Here is a 12,142-nt window from a genome sequence, read left to right as displayed (position 1 = left end):
AAAAGGCTAGGCAGATGATGATATGTAGGTAGATAAATTTATCGCTTCTGAGTTGATTATAAAAATTGTCCAGATCGTTCATCTAACTTTTAAGAAAATTTGTTAAAACAACAGAACAATTACCTACTTCTACAAACAAATAAAGGGAATATAAAAGTCAATATAAGTATTTCCCAGGTACTTGAAGACCAAAATAAACTTAACATTAACAAAGTACTATTCTCTGTTAAATATAGTAACAGTACTTCAAAGGACTGTTTGTTCTTCAATCCTTAAACTTCTGACTTCTAGTATTTTCCAAGATCCACTCATTAACATATGCAAAAAAGGAAAAGTGAAAGATTTCACGCATAGAATGTATAGTATATATAAAGGGTGATTTTTTAGCTGGTATCTTTTTGGCAACACTGTTTTTGGTAGATCACGCGTGAATCGTGTCTTGTGTCATTGTGAAACTTGTTCAGTATGGTCTATAATTTAACCATGAATCAACTTACGAACGAACAACGCTTGCAAATTATTGAATTTTACTATCAAAGACGACAATGGCCGAAACGTTACTGTGAATGGCGGGCGTTACCGTGTGATGATTGGCATTTTTTTTTGCCCAAAATGGAAGAATTGGACATGCCTGACATGTGGTACCAACAAGACGGTGCCACATGCCACACGGCACGCGAAACAATGGCCTAATTGAGAGCAGGCTTCGGTGAACAGTTTAACTCACGTTTTGGGCTCGTCAATTGGCCGCCTAGATCATGTGATCTAACGCCTTTGGACTATTTCTTGTGGAGCCAGCAACGATTGACGCACTGGGAGCCAATATTGAAGCATTTATTCGTAATATACCGGCTGATATGTTGGAGAGAGTGCCGAAATTGGGCCTTGCGAATGGGCCATCTAAACCGGAGCCGCGGCCAGCATTTGCATGAAATCATCTTCAAACATTAAATTATATTGATCGTTCCATCGATTCCAATAAAGATTTCATCAAATTTTTCAAGTTTTTTGTGCTTTTTTTGAAAATCAAATCCTATACCTCTTAAAAAATCACCCGTTAGTATATTAGTAGGTATATATAGTAAACAAAATAGATTTTTACTAAAAGTCAATATAGTGCTCTGTTTTAGGTTTCTTACTGATGTCGCACGATGACTCATGGTTGTCACCTTAAATTGAGCTTATTTAGGCTCCGTACAAACTAAGCGATCCAATTTACGAGTAGGTAGTCAGTTACCGAGTGGAACTACTACTTAGTGGAACTATCGAGTTCAGTACCTATTTAAAGTTATGTACAGACTACTCATTCCCACTACGTGTAGTAGACTTACACGTAGAAAGCCAACGATTATTCAGCAGTTCAAAATACTGATGCTTAACCTTCTTCTTTGGACCTTCTAGTCTGTATGTAGCTTGGTAACAAGAAGAGTCACGTACAAACGTTATATTTTTGTGGCGTTACTGACACACATCAACGAGGAAAAGGTGTAGATAATATTTTATACTATTCGGGTTTCCTGGTGGAAAAATATCAAATGGCTATAATATGGCTTTCATGTTTGTTTCTACTCTAACGGTTGGAATTATTTATTAGGGACAAGAAGTTAGACTTGCACATTTTCAAGTTTCTTTGTTATAAATAACTATTGGCTTTAAGAGTGGTAACTATGGCTTTAATTAGGTATTGTACGCTAAGAGCGCTTACATACTAAGTAATAAATTTTCGGTTCTGGTTTTTCTCCACGCAACACTTTCTAAGCGGAAAAATTGAGTGAAAAATCTGCTTGTGTTAAGGTGCTGTATGTTTCCATCTTTTGAGAATGAACATTTTTTCAGTGGCCATCATGTGTTGGAAAAAATATGTTAGCGTAAGAACAGATTGTTAGATTTTTTAGCTTTTAAAAAGTGCAGTCATGTAGTTAAGATTTTTTCGCTTTTAAAAGGTACAGTCCTGTAGTAATTCAAGAAGCGAATGAGCAGATAATTTATGACCACATTTATGACGGAAAATCGGAGTAAAAAGGGTCTAATTTCCACTTGGGAGAAAATCATGAGGGTTTGTATTTATGTTAAAATATCTAACTCACGCTGTGTGTAGTTCTTAATTACTGTAGCTATTAATATTAGCACCTATGGGACTGTTTATCCCACAAAATATATCCGCGAAAGTTTGTTAGAATATTATGAATGTTGTAAATCTTTGAAAAAATACTGGATGATAAAGTGGGTACATATCAAGTAGAACATATGTAATGGGTAAAATATTTCAACCTAGAGTTTAACTAAAAGGTCAAAATCAGTCCATCTGTATTAGTCATCTGTGTTAAGAATTAAAAAGTGAAACCACACATACAAATCAACATCGCTCACTTAGGACGCACTGTATGAGAAAATAAAGATATACTTAAATTATATTCTACTCTCTGAAACACAGCAAAAGGATTCTTACATGAGAATGCTTGTAACAAATAAATGCGTTCGACTCAACAGAGCGAAGTGGGACTTGTTGCATGAAAACAAATGAATGACGCGGAACATGGTGCTAATACATACATGTAGTTCGATTTACGAGAAGCCATTTATACCCATATATACCTCTAAGTAAAAGTGTGTGTGGGTAAGTAATAGTTGCATGGCTCAACTGATCAAAGGTTACTAAGCAACGATTGGCGCGGTCAGTTCTTGGATGGGTGATTATGATGAGACAGTGATATGTCGGTTTCTCCCTGTTTAGAAAATTGTGGGTCTGGATAGTTACCATTGGCGGCCAGAAAGCATGGCTATCAGTCTTACATACCTATATGGGCTTATGTACATAATATATGCTATCGAAATGAACTTTAAAAAAAAATCATTAAGAAATAGTGATAGTAAATTTCAATTAATTTTTAAAATAGTCTCCAATGTCTAAAGCTAGACTCATTAAGAAATTCTAAAAGGTCTTCAATTAAATGAAATAATTGTATTACTTTCGCAAATATCGAAATCGAAGATATTCGATTCAATAAATCCTAACACTTTAACAGTTAAACTTATTGACACTCTTTTCAGTTCAAAAAAGAACCAATTCTACAAATGCAATATTTCAATTTGAATAATTTGCATTAATATTAAATTAAATTTTAATTAAAGTTAGATGAAATGTGACCCATTGAAACGTAATTAATTTAATGTGAGAGCGTTTGACCGCAGTTTTGCTTGCGTGGGTGTTTCATTTTATGCCGTTTTAGAAAAAGCTACAATGGTTTGGACCGGAAATTAATTTTGTGACCAAAGTCCTCGTTTTTTGGGCACAAATAATTTATAAGGCTGTTCATTGATATTTTGTATTTTTTAGGCTGTATTAGGGACTTACATGTCAGGCAGACTTTCTGGTTAGATATTATTAGCGCATAAGTGAAGTGTTACAATAATTATCTAATTAAATTTTTTTCACTAACAATTTTTTGTATGTAACATATAACGTTAGTGTAAGATAAATAATCTACTGGATATAGTTGTGTGATAAATGTTTTATTAAATAAATAAAAAAAATATATTCTTTATTTTAATAAGTTAAACAACGCTCCTTACACGCCTGTCCTAAAAACTAATGAATATTACAGCTCTATTTAGGTACATTCCTATCAAAATACGAAGCGATTTTGTACTACTCAATTCTTTTATCCATGTAGTCTCGTGAGACGAGTAAAACCAAGGACGGAAGCTAGCAAAAAATATTAATGCAATTTTCAACAGTAGTTCCTACGATAAAATATACGCAAGAACGGTTTCGTTTACATGAATTTTTTATTCCTACAGTACAGTTGACCAATATGAATGAGTCGGGTACAGTCGGCAAAAAAATATCGCATGCATGCCGCAAGCCGCAGGTAAAAGTTAGTCAAGCGTGAATTTGAGGCAGTCGGGATTGGTTACACTACGTTTATTTTATTTTTTGTACATACATTTATATAAACCTGAGCCTGGACAATGGCATGTTATATTTTATTGCAAAGCAGAGTATGTCTTTAACTAAAACATTTACTTTTAGTATTCAGAGTTAGATTTTAAAATTATAAAAAAATGTATTATCATGTTCGCATTTAGAAAATACTTAACGAAAATTTTATAAGCAAACTCATAGGTCATACTTACTAATATAACGAATAACAAAGCAACTGTATGCGGGAAGCTGTTAATAGTGATGCAAATGAAAAACAAGAAACAATCTAGTAAGCATATTAACAAAATTGTCATCATCATCAGCCTATCGCAGTCCACTGCTGGACATAGGCCTCTCCAAGCGCACGCCACTGAGATCGATTTTCGGCTCCTCGCATCCAGCTCCTGCCAGCCGTCTTGCGCAAGTCATCACTCCACCGTGCCTGAGGACGTCCTACACTACGTTTGCCGAGGCGTACAAAAATGAAAGAACAAAAATGTAATCACCCTAAATAATCGACAACAAAACTAAAACTTACTAGAAGCGACAACTAACAGTAAAAAAGGAACTTGTAGAAAGCAAGAAATAATGATGCGTCACGACAAAGATAAGGCAGTAAATTGTCACTTCCTGCAATGCAGTTCGTGAACTTTGTTGCTGACTTCGTATCGATGAATCAGGGAACTTTGTAAGTCTTGTTTACTCTACAAGAAATAACTACTTCTAGTTGTTACACAACGTTTTTAATCTGTAAAAGTCTGTTAGAAAATTCTACATAGATATTATGTTTTTTTTTCAGTAGGAAGCGTACCTACCTATTTAATTTTTTTCGCTTTTTGTAAACCTGGAGTGTTCATTTGAGAATCAACAGGTTTTTTTTTGAACAATGTTGTACCTATGTGCAGTTACAACGGTACCAAATGTTTCACATAAGTTGAGAAATTGGGATTGATTTGTTAAGGTATAAATCGGATTGGAAGAAACTATATTTTTGCGGCTTCTCTTGACTGCATATATTTTTTTCAGCTTCATCGCAATAATTATTTAGAATAATCATTTCACTATTCAAATCTCAATACTGAATGTATTGAGATATAATGTATTGAATAGTGTAGTCATTAGGTTGTAAGACGCAATAAAAATGTAGATTTATCAAAGTAATTACAGTCCAATTGTTTTTAGAGCGCACGTGGACACCACTTCATCGATCCACAAAATTGGTCTACGATGTCCGTTCTGGTATATTATAAGTGCATTGTAAACGATGACCACCGCAACTCATGCATTCAAAGTCTACTATTATACTCAATCGCTGTAGTTTTGTAGTACTTTGAAAGGTCACGATCATGACCTTTCAATATCAAGTGTATGTTACTGATAAAGTGCATTCACAAATTAATTAGGTAATGTGAAAATGATGAGTAGAAATGTTATAATAATATAGGTGTAAAGGAAAAATGAAGCTAGATTACTTTTACGCAAAAGCTCTTGTTGACATAATTCAAATAGAAACCATTCCACGAAGAAGCGTCTCAAGAAAAATTAAATTCTCAAGAAACAAGCCGGATGAAATACATTAGCTGCAATGAAAACGTCTCGGAAAATACTTGAGATAAAAGTTTCAACCGGACAAAAAACGAAGAAGTCACAATGCATTCGTAATTGAAAGCGCAGGTAAAAGAAATACACTAAAAATAAAGCATTTGGCGATTCTGCCCGTTCCCCAATGCGCACGCGTAAAGGAACCGGCTACTTTCAGTGGCGGCAAACGAGCGTCAAGCATAGCGCGCGTCGCATCACTGAGTGAACTAATTCGCGGATCGAATAAAACTTTTTTTAACTAGAACGATTCGGTTTTTAAAAGTCGAACCCGATTTTTAAAGTGTGTGAGGAATACAGTTTTTTTTTTTATTTGTTGAAGTGTTCTTTTTATGAAATATTGTTTTTTTTTTTTAAGTGAAGTGTTTTATGTGAGGTTTTAGCTGTGTCGAGATAGCTGTTTATAGAGGTTTGTATTTATTTTTATTTTTTAATTATTTATATTTTTTTTATATTTTATTAAAAAAAATATTTTTATAAAATATATTCACATCGCTAAAGCTAATAGTTTATTGTGGTAATTATAATTATTAGCCACGCTGATGACTTGATGATCTTAAAAAACAACAGAAGTATTAATTTTAATTAAGACCTCAATTTAAACCGACTTTGAACTACAAACATCTTAACGATCTCCCGACTATTAAAGCTACAAGTGGTGTCTAATTAAAATGACTCGTAATTTTAGGGAGTTACAATTAATTGTTCAGACATTTTTTACTGCTTTGCTCAATAAAAGAAAATTACTGGCCGTTAAGAAAAATTTGTGCGCCAAGTTTTTTCAACGGCTAAAATAAAATTTTAAGATTTATTGAGTTATTTGTACTTATACATTAAAATAAGATAGGTAAATATTTTTTTCTTAAATTGAAAGAAAACACGTGTTTAATATAAACGTGTCTAATAATAAACGTGAAGTACTATTGTTTACACCCATTATCTTAATTACGGATGACCTTTTAAGGAATTCTCAAAGAGGTTATCTATCCATCAATGACTCGAGTCATTCATCGTTCATATATTAGAAATAATTTGCAATGTAATAACTCCTAGCAAATAAACCAAATAAAATAATTTAACTTTAATATAAGAAAACTCACACATAAAAAATAACGAAAATTTTGTCAATTTCCCAGTCTTATGAAAACATCTTTCGATAGTCTTTTAACGCTGTTTATGACTTCTAACGGTTTTTTACCCACTACCCAAAACATACCATAAGCTAATAGGTATACCAAATAGAATAATAAAAAAAAAACGTATCGTGGAAAACGCAGGTTTTTGATTGATCGCGCCCTACAACCAAGCGAGAATTCCTTCTAATTTTCTACTTTCCCATTCACACGAACGATACAAATTAGCAAAATGAAAGAGCAACTCCTTTCAACATTGCTTATGTGAAATTAATAATGAATTCAAAACAAGCAGGCTTTATAATTATCTTTAATTACAGCATTGTATTTATTCGTGTAATAACAGGCCAATACTTATGTACATTTTGTAATTTGAGACCTAGGTCAGTATAGTTGTACCTACCTATATGGTTTTACTTCAAGAATTAGAAAGTAGGTTTTATACTAATTAGAGGTTGTAGCACTTTTGTTACAGGCTGGTTCATTGCAGGACTTCCATTTTCAAACCTAGAATAAAGGGTTGGGCGTCATAAAGCACTAATTTGTTACACTGATCTACATTCTATTTTCAAATACTAATTTATCGACATAAGAAGCCGAAAATAGATCTCAGTGGCGTGCACTTGGAGAGGCCTATGTCCAGCAGTGGACTGCGATAGGCTGATGATGATGATGATGATGATGATGAATTTATCGACAAGAAAATTACCCATTTGTTTGTAAATCATTTAAAAACGGCAAAGCAATAAATTCCCCTTTACGAAGCACATTGCACTTATGACCTTTAAAATTATAGACAAAGTACGTCATTGGGACGTGTACGTAGACACAGGTATGCAATTTTGAACTTCGTCATAACATTTGTAAACTTGTATTTTTAGGTAAAACAGTAACACTCATAACTTAGAGGTTAATGCAGGAATATACATAGTGTTTCTGTAAATAATAAATTAAAATATTGTACTTATATGTTCATTTTCATAGGAAATGGTATACAAAGATTTATAAATAATTATAAAAACAATAGCATTACATATTTATAAAACCTGAATCAGTTCAACGGCATAAATAAATTAGCTGTGCAGTTCCAATGCAATAGATACAGATATTTATTTATAGATCGATATTGTATGTGATTTATTAACAATAATGAATTCGTCATGCGATAATTTATTTATACGAAAGTAGCTCTTGTCTATCGCGCTATTTCTCTTCGGTTAAATATAGAACAATAAATTCAAATTTTGAATTGAGAGTCCTCAATTTGTAAATTAAAAAATACTAGTACATTTTGGGTCCAAACAAGTAGGAGCATTTCTATTGACCTGTATGAAAGACTTCAGTTTACTTCTGAGAAAATCCACATACAAAATGTCTATGAAACCAGTATTACTTTTCCTGCTGGATGAATAAGACCAAAGATTCTGGGAATGGCGCACACTTTTGTTCTTATCTTTCGAAATTCAATTTCGTTATATGCAAATGTTTAATTTAAACGCAGAATTAAAACTAGTTTTTTTTTTTACTGTGTAACAGATTGAGTTTTCGTCACTTTCCAGAGATTAGCTCGTTTAAACTAACATACGCTTCAAAGCTTTCCTTTATAATATCGGTATGGATAAAGAACTAAACGTATATTAATATTCAGTAGTGGAAAATCTTAACCCTTGCGCTGTCGGCCATCATTTTCAGTGAGCCATTTCCTTCAATTTCCTCTTACAAGCCTCGCCTATGATAACCCAACATGCTGCATGCTCCAGTAGAAATTTATAGTGAACCATGCTCGTAAAATAATACGTTATTATAAAAATACTATCTGTTCCCCGCGGTTTCACTCACGTACTGGTAAACCATTTTCACAACCGGGTGAAAAGCAGCCTATGTCCTTTCTCAGGCATTATTTAAAATCGATTCAGAGTGAAAGTGGCAGACAGTTTGTGACAGATTTTGTCTAGCTCAAAATTCGGTGTTACAGCATTTTCATCCTAAAACAAAATACCTTCATCCGATTCCTAGTACTGGTTTAATCCCTGAATAGTTAGTTACCTGTAGCTCAAACAACAGGATTACATAACAGCAAAGTTTAATTGGGTTTTTGTCACTACACTGTCCGATCGGGAACAAAGTCCAATACGGATAGGATCACTCTAACAAATTCAGGAATGTTAGCATACCAGACAGCGCGTACTGTCCTACAAATGTTCGGACCAATTTTATTCTCTTCTTCTTTAGTCGGTCCCTCACTCGTTGAGGATCGTGACCCCATCTCCTACGCCGACTATTAGCTGTCGCCAGCGTTCTCTGTCCTGTGCCAGCTTGTATGCCTCCTGGAATGGTTTCTGCAGGGTCTTACTGAGCAAATCCGTCCATCGGGTTGGTCTGCGGCCCCGTGGTCTCTTCCCCTGTCTTTTGCCTAATAATATTGATTTTTCAATATTGTCAGGGGGTTAATTTTATTTTATTAGTTCATTCAATTGTTGGAAGTTATACTTAGTAGGTATTTTTTTTCTTTTTTCAAAGGAAATCATTGAAAGTCATCAAATGACCCCTGAATAATAACTTTTTTATAGAGCATAGTCTTACTCCGTAGGTAAGTAAGCAAATTAACTTTGCAGAAGTTGCAAATTAATAAGTCAATTTCAATTAATCATAATTTTTACCATTAAATCGTTCCAATATCGGAATTTTAAAATTAATATCCGATAGCTATTGTCAATTTTGAAATCCGACAATAAAACGTCACTTAGCGGGTTTCCGAACGGCAGCCAATTCCAATTTGCATGCTTAATGTATTCGTCATTCGAGAGATTATTTTATTTCTGAACGAACGGGGTAGAGCACTTTTTACCCACGACGGAACGGAGCAGGTATATGCGTTTAGGGTGAGAGATGTGCGTTTGTGTGTGCGTTTGTGTGTGCGTTTGTGCAAAGTAATGTTCCCACATATCTTCTAAAGTAATCATCTGATTTTGATGCGGTTTTCAATAAAGCGTTTGTGTTCGATCAGTTCATGTTCTTAGACAGGTGTCATGGCTGTAACTCACTAGGGGGCGCCACAATATTAGTCCAAACAGCAAAGTAATGTTCCCACGTACCTTCTAAGCTAATGATCCGATTTTGATGCAGTTTTCAATAACGTTTTTGTGTTCAATGAGTTCATGTCCTTAGATAGGTGTCGTGCCTGTAACTCACTAGGGGGCGCCACAATATTAGTGCAAAAGAGCAAAGTAATGTTCCCACCTACCTTCTAAACAAATGATCCGATTTTGATGTGGTTTTCAATAACGGTTTTGTGTTCGATGACTTCATGTTCTTAGATAGGTGTCATGGCTATTACTCACTAGGGGGCGCCACAATATTAGTGCCAAACAATGTTGCAATATAATCAAAACGTCCGATTACAATTCTGTTTTCATCAGCAATGTACGTGCTTAATGCATGTTCCCAAATAATAAAAATTACGCCTGTAACTCACTAGAGGGCGCTACAATATCGGTGCAAAATAATATTGCAATAACATATTATATAGACTATAATTCGTATATGCTCTCTAAAAAGTCTGAAATAAAATTAAGCAAAATTAAAAATTTTGAAAAAACCCCCGACGGTAAAAATCTTATTGAAAAATAATAAAATAACTCAAAACCCCCGACTTAACCCAATTATATAGGAATAACCGTCGGGGGCTGCCTTTTCTATATGAAATTTCAACAATTAATTGCGTGTATTTTATGTCATCGTTAAACATCTACAATTCTTTAATAATTGTATTCACGACACTAGAAATCCTTTAGCTGGGTTAATGGCAGCCCCCGACGGATATTCCTATATAATTGGGTTAAGTCGGGGGTTTTGAGTTATTTTATTATTTTTCAATAAGATTTTTACCGTCGGGGGTTTTTGTCATAGATAATTTAGAGTTTATTTTTCATTGATACCTTAGTTGAAAATGCAATCATAGTGTGAATAGATAAGAATTAACTCCTACTTTCATAATAAAGCACGTTTATCTAGAGTACCTAGTATTAACCGTGATAAAATTGTTGTTTTAATTAAACACTTCAAGTAATACTTTTACGGGATTAGCACATTATAATTCTCTCTTTCAGATCAATATAATAAAAATAATATATTTTATTGCCATTTTAGCACATAACTAGCCACGACTATTAAACCATGTTACTATTTTGTACTACGAAAGTTAAAGCTAAAATCGAACAACGAACTCCATGTTTTCTTTTTAATTTCCAGATGGCCACGATAATGAGTCATAAATTAATTTACGACGCTGATTTTGAATGTAGGTTATTAAAATATTATAGTGTTCGGTGTAATGAACTTACAACGAAACTATTTTTGGACATATATCTTGATTGCAAGGCTCGTAGATCGATTTAAGGGAGTTAAACAGTAAATGTACTGATTTTTGCCCGTTTCTTCATAGGTACATTTATCAGCCAATCTTTTGTATTTCGTGAGTGTCAATAGCTATTTTATCCCGTAGAAAAGGTTGTTATTTGTATAATATGTAAAAGGTAGTGTGCAAAAACGCTTACATACACCTTCTAAAAGTGATATACCAATATGTGAATGTGGTGATGCTACAATTAATAATTACTAATATATAGCTGAATCGTAAGTCAAAATAATGCATGTAATGTTACTTATTAAGTTATTTCTCTCACTTCAAATTGTCATCGATATCATTTCTCTGACAGCCCAACAATTATCACAAATGACCAATTTACTTCCCGCAAATCAGCAAGACTCCCTCCGGGGTTTGACTTGCCAAAAGCGGTGACTGACACTCCTTACCTTCCTAAATGTAAATTGCTTTAATTGGCATCATGCACATAAACCTTATAGCTATTGCAATAAGGTTCATTTTTGCTTAACAAATATTTTGTTTGGCCGAATTTGTTGTGACCATAAACGTAACGCATTTACGTTTTAAAACGTTTTCGTGACATCGTGGTCTCGCACTAAAAGGTTCAAAATGGTTACACATTCCTTTTTGTTCAGCTAAGAAATGTTTTATTGCTAGCGAATACGTTTTTATTACCGCAATTTGTACTTTAAAAGTTAAGAAGTAGAGTTCAAAATAGGACGTCGTGGTCTGCTCCAATAAATTTAATTAAAAACAAAGCGCTTTATGGGGGTACGCTTAAATCGTAATACACACAACTATATAGACTTTATTGCTATGTAAAATATCTTGTGAAGTGCAGTATATTTTGACTCTTGGAATAAAAAAAATCCAGGCCTTAAAACTGTGTCAGCTATAATAGTTCCTACAAAAAGACCAAAAAAAAAGCTGAAATACTCGAGAATTTCCCAAAATAGGGCGAAGATTTCTATAGTATGACTAATTTTTCTCCCTTATAGAATTCTTTTTATTCTCATATAGAGGAACCATCATCATGCTTAGAGTTCTTACCCACGAGCTCCTCACGAGCTTTTATAGAAAGAATCATGAATTCTAAAA

At 33.7% G+C, this 12,142-nt stretch overlaps 1 protein-coding gene across 3 annotated transcripts in view; it reads left to right on the top strand.

Annotated features, from left to right (window-relative positions):
- The first annotated feature begins 5,619 nt into the window (after positions 1–5,619).
- LOC110379177 (octopamine receptor Oamb) overlaps positions 5,620–12,142 on the top strand; it is a 128,685-nt gene continuing 122,162 nt past the window's right edge. For all 3 annotated transcript variants that reach the window (XM_064039993.1, XM_064039995.1, XM_064039991.1), the window contains exon 1: positions 5,620–5,933. The gene's annotated coding sequence lies outside the window, so the exon portion shown is untranslated. The remainder of the gene's footprint in view (positions 5,934–12,142) is intronic.

Source organism: Helicoverpa armigera, chromosome 21 (genome assembly GCF_030705265.1).
Source record: "Helicoverpa armigera isolate CAAS_96S chromosome 21, ASM3070526v1, whole genome shotgun sequence".
In the NCBI taxonomy this organism is placed as follows: Eukaryota; Metazoa; Arthropoda; class Insecta; order Lepidoptera; family Noctuidae; genus Helicoverpa; species Helicoverpa armigera.
This window is presented reverse-complemented; position numbering and strand designations above follow the sequence as displayed.